The sequence below is a fragment of the Cavia porcellus genome, unplaced genomic scaffold, assembly GCF_034190915.1.
Source record: "Cavia porcellus strain 051 isolate PalLab524CR breed Dunkin Hartley unplaced genomic scaffold, mCavPor4.1 scaffold_4, whole genome shotgun sequence".
NCBI classification, from domain to species: domain Eukaryota; kingdom Metazoa; phylum Chordata; class Mammalia; order Rodentia; family Caviidae; genus Cavia; species Cavia porcellus.
This window is the reverse complement of record NW_026947487.1, coordinates 104,346,881-104,357,094: the sequence shown is the minus strand read 5'-3', so window position 1 is coordinate 104,357,094 and position 10,214 is coordinate 104,346,881.

Below are 10,214 nucleotides of genomic sequence, written 5' to 3'. Positions count from 1 at the left end.
AAGACACAATCTGCACTGCCAGTGAGTGTCCAAGTAACGGGCTGATCACTGCAAGGAAAGGAGGAAAAGATGAGAGCTGAGCCCGTATGTCGCTTCCTGCTGCTAAGCCAAGCCAGCATCCTGACACCTAAGAGCTGTTCAGAATGTGTGATACGCTTAAACTTCTTTTGCTCCACACACCGATCTTCCCTGTCCTACCAGCCTCGGTCTTCATCACCACAGGCTGCAAACAGGGTCTGCAGAGTGCTTTTCAAAACTGACATTAACAGGATGGGCATGGTGGCACATGCCTGTAATCCCAGCACTCCAGAGAGGCTGAAGCAGGAGACTCACTAAAGGTTCAAGGCCAGTCTGGGCTACGTGGTGAGTTTGAGCCCAGCCTGAACTGCATAGGGGGAGCCTGTCTCAAAAAACCAAAAGGAAAAAGAAAAAGACTGACATTGATAACTTATTGGCCTGCTGGATCTGTGGCCTCAACTGCCCTTCACAAGTCACAGGCCCTGAGATTTCGGCCTCTTTCCAGCAGTCACAGGCTTCCCCCCTCCCCCACTCTTCACATGCTAATCCCAGACTCACCTGATTGTTCAACCTTTTTGAGTTCATCTTACATCTATGTAGTCAGTTAACCTCCACCCAGAGCAGCATGAGCTCTGATCACCGTCCTTGTCTAATTTCAATTAAAAACTATTTTTTGTGTGAGGAACATGAACTCCTTCAGAGCTAGTATTTTTCTGGGGACTCTCTTACTGAGGCAGTGTATGAAATCACAGGGGACTAAGTCGATTTGATTTAAACTAGCTTGTGCATTTTTAAAGAGCAAAGCTTAATAAGCACGGAATAAAGCAGGCACAGTGGTTTTTGCCTATAATCTCAGCACTCTGTGAGGCTGAGCCTGAGAGACTGCAAGATCAAGACCAGCCTGGGCAGTAAAGCAGCTTAGGGAGACCCTGTCTCAAAATAATAAACCAAACCGGGGATTTAGCTCAGTGGCATAAGCACCTGCCTGGTAAGCACAAGGTCATGAGTTTGAGTCCCACTACAAAAAAGAAAAAACAAAAAAGGCCTAGGGTGTAGCTCAGTGTGAAGGCCCAGAGTTCAATCCCTCTACCACACACAGAAAATCAAAACAAGCAAAGGGAAAATAGTAATTTTCAGGTTGGTTAAAATAAGATAAGGGCCTTTTATGCTTTTGGTATAACATTTATGCTCTTGGCCTTTCATACGGGCGGGGCAAGGTGTTGCTTCTGAGTGTCAGAAAAACCCCAGTGTTGAGGCATTCACTATGTTTAGCAGAAAGATATCGTGGAAAAGACTGTCATTTGCCAAAGAAGAAAATGTCACAGTTCTGCTCTGTATTTTCAAAGTTATTTGCATGAAAGCATACTTACTTTTGCAACTGAAAAAGGAAAAGTAGGGGCTGGGGATCTAGCTCAGTGGCATAAGCACCTGCCTTGCAAGCAGGCAGTCGTGAGTTCGATCCGTGGTACCGATAAAAAGGAAAAAGACAAAAAAAAAAAAAAAAAAAAAAAAAAAAAAAGGGAAAAGTAGTATGGTGACTCTAGATAATGATAATGTGCTGTATATTTTTTAAAAAGGAAGCTAAATGATATTAAAAACTGCTAGTTGTTTGCGGAGATGGGTGTTCATTCTGGGTTGAACACTACACAAAGTATACGTATGTCTACTGTTATCTGAACATCGTATGTCACCATCGCTATGTACAAGTTTTACATATCAGTTAAGGTTTTAAAGATAGAAAAGTATAAAAAAGCCTCCACAAAAAGTGACTAGAAAAAGCCTTTTAGCATCTTAATACATACGAAGTTATGAACCTCTAGAGGTGATATATAGCCTTGAGAATTGTAATGTACATTTATCATCCTAATGATGACAATTAAGGTTGCAACAAATATTGAGACCCACTATAATCTTGACACCATACTATGCCCCTGAGAATACAGATCTGAGCGGACGGCTCTGTCCTGTGTGTTCCAACTGCTCCCCCTACTGGCCATCATTCATGTCTCCCTGTCGCCAGGCCTCTATTCCCTGACACACAGTAAAAGCAAGGCTGTTTCACAACCCTCCAGTGGCCTCTAATATTCAAGCGAAAGGAAAAGTCTGACTGTCATTTTAGATCAAAAGCTAGGAAGGATTAGGCTAAATGAGGAAGGCATGTGTCAAAAGCTGAGCAAACCCAAAGCTGGGCCTTTTGGGCTGAACACAGCCACTCTGTGAATGCAAAAGTTCTTGAAGGAACCTGCAAATGATTAAAAAGTAAATGGCTTTATTGCCGATGCAGAGAAAGTTTTAGTGGTCTGGAGAGCCAAGCAAACCAGCCACAGCATTGCTCTAACAAAGCCTAATCCACAACAAAGCTCGAACTCGCTTCCATTCTGGAAGGCTGAGAGAAGGGAAGGAGGTGCAGAAGAAAAATGGAAACTGGAAGACATCGGTTTATGGGTTTAAGGAAAGACGCCGTCTCCGCCACACGGATGTGCAGGGGAGGCAGCGCGCTCCCAGAAGGCGGCCACGACAGCTGCCTTCTATTGAAAAGACACCAGCTGGGACTTTACTAGCCAGAGAAGTCAGTGCCTGGCTTCCAAGGCCAGGCTGACGTGTTATGGTATAATGCGTCTGGTGACTTTAAGTCAAAGCCAATGATTGCTTAAAATTCTGAAAATCCCAGGGCCTTTGAGAGTTATAGGGACTCTGTTCTGCCCATGCATTCTACGTGAAATAACAAGGCCCAGATGACAACACACCTATTTAATAAATATTTTAAGCTGACTTTTTAGACTAAATATTACTGATCACTGGCAATGCATCTGTCCTTCCAGAGCTCAGACAGAGATGCATAAAGAGATTCATAATGTTCTTGTGCCTGCCAGTATGACATCATTATGTAATGGATGGACCAAGGAGTAATTTCGACTTTGCCCCAGGTTTTTTTAAAATTTTTTTTCTTTTCTTTTTGGTGTAGATTGAACATAGAGCCTTTTCACTGAACTACATTCCAGCCTATCTGTCTGTCTGTCTTTTTTTTTTAAGAGTATAAAACAATAAAACCAATCAAAACAAACCAGTGTGAGAGATACAGGACTTCAAAACATTACAAAATCAACATAGTTACCATAATGCCTTTTGATGTCTTCAAAATACCTACAGATAACTTTGGATATAGTGAAAATCAAACAGAACAGAGTGGAATAGAAACAATAAAAACAAAGCAATGAATGCAGTGAAGGACTTCAAAACAAGCCTATAATAAAGCCAAAACTGCTACCAAAATATCTTGCTATCTTTGAAATGGCTGCTCCTGCCATCGGATTTGACATAATCACACAAAACAAAAAAGGATAAAACTGAACCCAACAAAACAATGGAAACAATGAAGGACTTCCAAAACAAGACCACAGGGAATCAACAATGGCTGCAGCCCTCCGGAGATCCCCCCTGGGTGTCACACTGTGCACCACTATCCTCTGAACATTACCCCACCCGCCCTAGACCTGCAATGTCAGTGAAACACCAGAGCACCACAGGCGTCCAACTGCATTTCACCTTCATAGCTACCACCACAGCCTCTGCTCAGGGTAGGCTGGTCGCTTTCGGCAGGGGTGGGGCTTGGTACTTCTTGTTTGCCAGCCTGCTTGCCGGAAAGGGCTGGGGTTTGTCTGTTCCAGTCCAGCGGTGGCCTGTGCATGGCGCTGGTTCCCAGACTGGGTTTGCCTGCTGGTGCGCTGTCTTTCTGTCTTTCTGACAGGGTCTCTATAAATTGCTAAGTTGCCCGGGCTGGGTGTGAACTTGCAATCATTCTACTTCATTCTTCAGAGTGCTGGGATTACAGGCACGCAGCAACCCAGCAGCTCAAGTCTCATTTCAGGAACACATCCCATAAAGCGATCTCTGCTACAGGCACTGAATCCTCAGACAGATCTGAGCTAAGTAAAAACCTTCTGGAAGAGGTTTCTAGGTGCCATTTAGAACATTTGTGACTTCTGGGAGGAGATCAAAATCTTGGAAATGGCTTGTACGTCATCAGCAGATAAATGGATGAAGGAAAAGTATTTATATACAGTGGAGTACTACTCAGCTATGAAGGATAAATCTGAGCCATTTGTAGGAAAATGGATGCACACTGAGATCATAATGTTAAGTGAAATAAATCAGACATGGAAGGAAACATCATATGGTTTCTCTTATATGAGAAGCCCAAAGTAATAAACAACTTATAGAGCAAAATAAAAGACAGTCAATGGAAATGGGGAGATGAGCAGGGGTAGGGAAGGAAAGGTGACAAGGACTAAGCCGTGATACACACATATGCATCAGCTCCCCACAACGAATACATTTATTACGCATCACAAACACGTACTAATACAAAATCTAAAATCAAACCATACTTCAAAAAAAAGAAACTGCTTCTAATCCTCCTGGGTGACTTTGAGGGGTCCGAGGCCTCAGCGGCGTAAGGAACAGAGATGCAGTGGCCAACACATGAGGGCTGGAGCCTGAGCTGTGGCGGGAAGGCTGGCGGCTCCTGAGAAAACCTCACCAGACCGGGAGTTGTTTCTCTTATTCATGAGCAAGAAAGTGGTTTCTTGACAAGGAATCCGGGCCTGAAGACAATGTCAGCACTGCTGAGACGACAACAAAGGATTTAAAATACTACACAGTAGTTGATAAAGTAGCAAAGTTTGAGACTTCACTCTAATTTGGGAAGACGTTCTATTGCAAATAAGATGCAGACACAGTCCTGCATGTGATAGAGAAATCTCTCATGAAAGGAAGAGCTGACTGACGTGGCGGACTTTACTGTCTTATGTTAAGAAGTCACCACAACCAGCTTAAGCTCCAAAACCATCTCCCCGATCCATCTGCAGCCGTCAGCATCGAGGTGAGCCCACAGAAAGAGTCAGCTTCTAGAAGGCTCAGATGATCCTTGGCAGTCTTTAGGAGTAAGTTGTTTTGTTTTGTTTCTTCGGTCCTGGGGATTGAATCCAGGGCCTCTACACTCAGCTACATCCCAGGCGTGAGCCACTATACCTGGCCTCATTTTTAATTTTGACACTTTAGCAAGATACTAAATTTCCCAGACTGGGCTTAAATTTGAATGCGCTTCCTATTTTAGCCTCTCAAGAGGGCTTGAATTATACCCATGGTGCCTGGCTGAAATATTTTTAAATTAAAATTTAAGCATTATTTAATTAATTAATTTTTTGTACCGGGGATCGAACTCAAGACCTCGCGTTTGTCAAGTAGGCGCTCACACCGCTAAGCCAAACCCCCGGCATAAGCATTATTTTAAAAACAAAATTCTAATGAACACTTACTAGAAAGACTACGGTATAGCACAAACACAACTTTTATAGGCACAGGAAGCCAAAAATTTCATGTCACTTGCTTTATTGCGATATTTACTTTATGGCAGTGGCTTGGAGCTGAACCCACACTGCTTCTGGGGTTCACCTGTGCTGACATGTTTTCTTCATTCACCGGATGGTCATTTGGGGTGCTCCAGGTTCAGACTCTTGTTAAGCCACTCTGAACACACATGGATATAGGTTTTCCTTTATCTTGGGTGAGTATGTACTTAGGAATGGTATTTCTGGGCATATGGTAAATGTAGCTCGAACTTTATTCCAAAAACAATTTTTTTTGAATTTTAAAATAAAACTGCCAAACTGTCCTCTAAAGTGACCGTGCCGTTTTGCACTCCCACCACTGGCTTGTGAGCATTCTAACTCCTCCTCCGCTTCACTCAAACTTGGTCTTGTCAAAAGTTTTAATTTTAGCTGTTCTGGTGGGAGGTTAGTGCTGTCTCACTGTGGCTTCAATTTGCATTTCCTGCTGACGAAGGATGGTGAGCATATTATCCATTTTGGGGCAGTTCTGGGAATTGATCTCCACACTGAGCTACAGCCCTTCTCACTTTTTATCTTGAGGCAGGGTCTCACTAAGTCACTAGGTCTAGGCGAGGCTTGAATTTGCAATCTTCCTGACTCAGCTTCCCAAAGCCCTGGGATTACAATCAGGCAGCATCACGCCCAGCCCTACCTTACCCACTTAACAACCAACATAAGAGGAACAATGGTACACAGACTGGTTTTTAGATATCTGAAAAAAGGATGCAGCAAGGCAGTTGGGAGTCTCTACTGCCCAGTGTAGCCATCGTAAGAGGGAAAGCATATTTTGCTAGTAAGCTTAGGTGGATTCCAAACACTTTTCAGGTGGGCAACATTTGGCAACCGATGTCGAGTGCCTGAATTAGATCCTCCACTTCATCCCTTTCTCTTTTTGTAAAACCCAAAGCATCAGCTATCTTCATCTTTTTTCCCTTTCTTTCTCCATTTACTAGTTCTCAGAGTGCTACTGAAGGAAAACAGATCACCTGGACCCATGTCCGGTTCCTGTGCAGTCACTGGCTGCTCGTCCCTGCTGCCCCCGCTGTGTCCAGCATGCGAACTCCATTCCTTACCGTCCCCTTAAGCTCTTAGTTTTGACCCAAAGAAAATTCAGTGGATAGCTATTTATTAAATTTATGCTTTAGAGACATTTTTCATATTTGGAAATACTTTTATGGTACTTTCAAGCAATATTTCATTACGATTACTTGCTGTACACAACCAAGAAATGCAATGAAAATAACATGAGAGAAAGTAAAACATCTATCATTTCTGCTATCCAAAAATTATACTGTTAACTTCCCATATTTCTTTTCAGGGTTTTTTTGTCCTCATACAGCTTTAAGACATAAACAAAATGGCCAAATTCAATAGTCATTTGTTATTGTTTGGCCTGAGATATTCTTGTTATTTATTGTGATGACATATAGGATATGACTAAAAAACATCATGAATGTTTAATTTTAAAATATACTACAGTAAAGGACACCTACCCATCAATCTTTCAGAACTCCCTCCTGCTTTGTACACACTTACCCCACTTTCTGGAACAGTTCTGAAGTCCTCTTTTAGAGGTGCCTGTAGTGGCCTATTGTGGCTGCCTCAATGTCCTGAGTCACCTCCAACATTTACCTCTCATGGCCATTTTGACTTTGGGGAAGAGCCTGAATTTACACAGTGCCAGGCCTGGTGAATAGGGTGGATGAAGACACACTGTAATTTTTTTCTTTTAAAGGGAATAAAACAGAACAGTAAAATGAAACAAAACAAAACAGTGATAGGACAGTAGGAAATCCACAATTGTTACTACATTGCATATTGTTATCCTCTAAATAGTTACTCAGACTACCACCCTGGGCCTGCACAGCCAAACAGCACAAATGTCAGGTTGTTTCCCTTTTCGGTTATCATCTCAGTTTGTGTTGCGTCCGGTTGCTTATGGGTGAGAAGTGAGGGGAAGGGAACTTCCGTGCTGTTCCTCCCACTGGCAGGGCCGCTGCAGGTGCACGGGGTCGGGGTGGGGCTGCACAGCTTTCTTACGGTTCTCCTCGGCCCGCGGGGCTGCTGACGGCGCATGGGGGATGCATGGCTCTCTTGCAGCTTTGCCCCAGCCAGGAGGCCCTCTGCCAGTACACATGAAGGCCACTTGGCTTTCTTGCTGCTTCTCCCTGTCTGGCAGGGCCGCCACCTCTGGTTTTATTTTTGATGGATTCCTGTGTTCTCTCTCTGCATGGGCTTCAGGTCTCTGTTCAGATCCTTCCTGTGTCCATGGGACCCACCTCTCTCCTCCTTCTCTTCCCCATGCTGCTATATTCCAGGGTCTGGACACCAAACCTTGGAGAGGTTCTTTCCCTGCTGCTCATCACTCTGCCGTTTTCCTAGATTCTCATCATGTTTTCACAAACCTGCCTTTCTGTTGCATGGCACTTGACAGCAGCATTCACGCTGTTTTTTATCGTATCTTAGAAGGACACAAAAGATAACTTCCAGAACTGTCCCAGAAAGTGGCAAAAACTAGGGGATAAGTATGTTGGAGAGCAATATTTTAAGAAGGATTAGTGGCAATAAATATGCTCCTTTAGTAAATATTTTACTGTACTAGCTGTTTTAATGTAAATATCCACCATACATTTTGATCACTCCTTGTGCCTGCTGTTCTCTCAGTAGGGTACTAACCAACTGCAAAGGAGAAATGAGGTGACCTGAGGCAGGCACTTACCAACATGGGCTGTTGCCAGAACTGTTGTGCCATAGCCCAAGGCTGTGCAGATCCCCAGCAAGGACTCAGTGATGGGAACACGTTCAGTCCCCTGCTGCATTTGAAGGCTGTCTTCTGGGGGTCACCCTCCCTAGAGGGTGATAAAACCTAAAATGTGACCTAGAAAAAAAGTGTAGGAGGCAGAGCAAAGATGGCCGACAGATAACAACTGGCTACAGAGGCTCCCTGAGATAGTCATCTTAGAGTTCAACATAACACAGAGTGGGGAGCCTCAGAGGGAGATGAATTCTCTCATCCCAAGAAGAAATTAAGGTGACTTGCCGACCATCCGAGGTCCCGCCACGACTTGCCAAGCCGTCTGAGGTCCTGCCACTTCGACTCACTGAAGGCACAGTTACATTGAGTTTGGGGGTCAGCAAGCCCAACGGAGAGCTGAGTTGGCAGGGTGCCTACATTGACCTGTGGTGAGTGGTGGGAGTTGAGCCATTCCATAAATAGGGGGGCTCCGGCGGATGACATTCTGGGACCGGCAGGACTGGCAAGTACAGGGGCAGCAGTGACTTCAGTCAATTGTTCCCTTTCCCAACGGGATTGGTTGAGTGAGCTAGGCCTGGATCACATGACTTGGCTGAGACCCAGTAGGTTATCCGAGGTCAAGTCCCTGCAGCAGTGGTGCACACTAACTACACTGGCCCAGTGGGGCCTTGGAGGTTTGGCTGGCCCGAAGGGGAGGCGGAGCAGTGATACAGTGCAGGCCACAGCAGCTTGACTGATCTGGAGGGGAGGGGCCAGCATACACTGTCCCTGTCTGCAACTCACCAGCACACTGCAATGTGAAGGGTCATCTAGCCAGCGTGCTTAAGAATTGTAACCAAAAAAGAAAGAAACTGGGGCCTCCTGGAAGAAGCAAAAAAGATGGGAAGAGGAAGCAACAATAAAAAGTCCCCAAACCCCAACCCTGAGAACATTGACCCAGGACAGGTAAATACAAAGGAGAATGAGAACAGCAAACATGCAATATCAGACATAGCACTGGTGGACATAAAGAGATATATTCGGGGCCTCATAGGCGAGTTCAAAAGTGAAATATTTAGCCAAATAAAGAAAGATATAAGAAGATTAATAAAAGAGATACAAAGCATCCCTCAAGCAGACACAGACAGAAGAAGGGAGGAACTCAAACAAAGGAGAGATCCATTTGGTGAAGAATAAAAAAAAAATATGGAATACATGAAGCAGATTCAAAGAGATCACCAGGAAATTAAAAACTCTAGGGAAAGATGGCAAATCAGCTTGAAAGAAAGTAAGGATAGATTATCCAAACTGGAGGACAATTTTGCAATGTGGGAATATGAAAGGGGGAACTTTTAAAAAATAACAAGGAAACAATCAGTAACAACACAGAGGCTAGAAGACAACAAAAGGATCTATAACTTGAGAATAAAGAATGTGAATGAAGAAGCTGGAGTACAAACAATGGAACTATAAAGGTTATTCACAGAAATAATTAAGGAAAACTTCCCAAACATAGGAAAAGGAAATGATATTCTGATATATGAGGCATACAGAACTCCAGCCACCTACAACCAAAACAGAGCTACACCCAGGCATATAATAATCAAGATCCCAGAAATTCAATATAAAAACAGAATATTAAAAGCTGTTAGAGACAAGAAACAGATAACCTATCGAGGAAGGCCCATCAGAATAACAGCAGACTTCTTGACACAAATCATCAAGTCAGGAAGAGACTGGAGTGAAATATTCCAAGCCCTGAAAGAAAATAACCTTCATCCCAGATTGATATACCCTGATAAACTGTTTCTAGAAATTAATGGAGAATGGCTGGGGGTTTAGCTCAGCAACATAAATGCCGGTCTGGCAAACGTGAGGTTGTGAGTTCAATCCCCGGCACCAAAAAAAGAAAGAAAGAAAGAAAGAAATTAATGGAGAAACAGGATGCTTCCAACACAAAGAGGAACTTGGGAAATTTGCAACCACCAATCCAACTCTACAGAGAATACTGCAGGGCATTCTAGAGAGAGAGAAAAGTACTGGGATTCCAGGGACAGTGGCAGAGAGGCCTC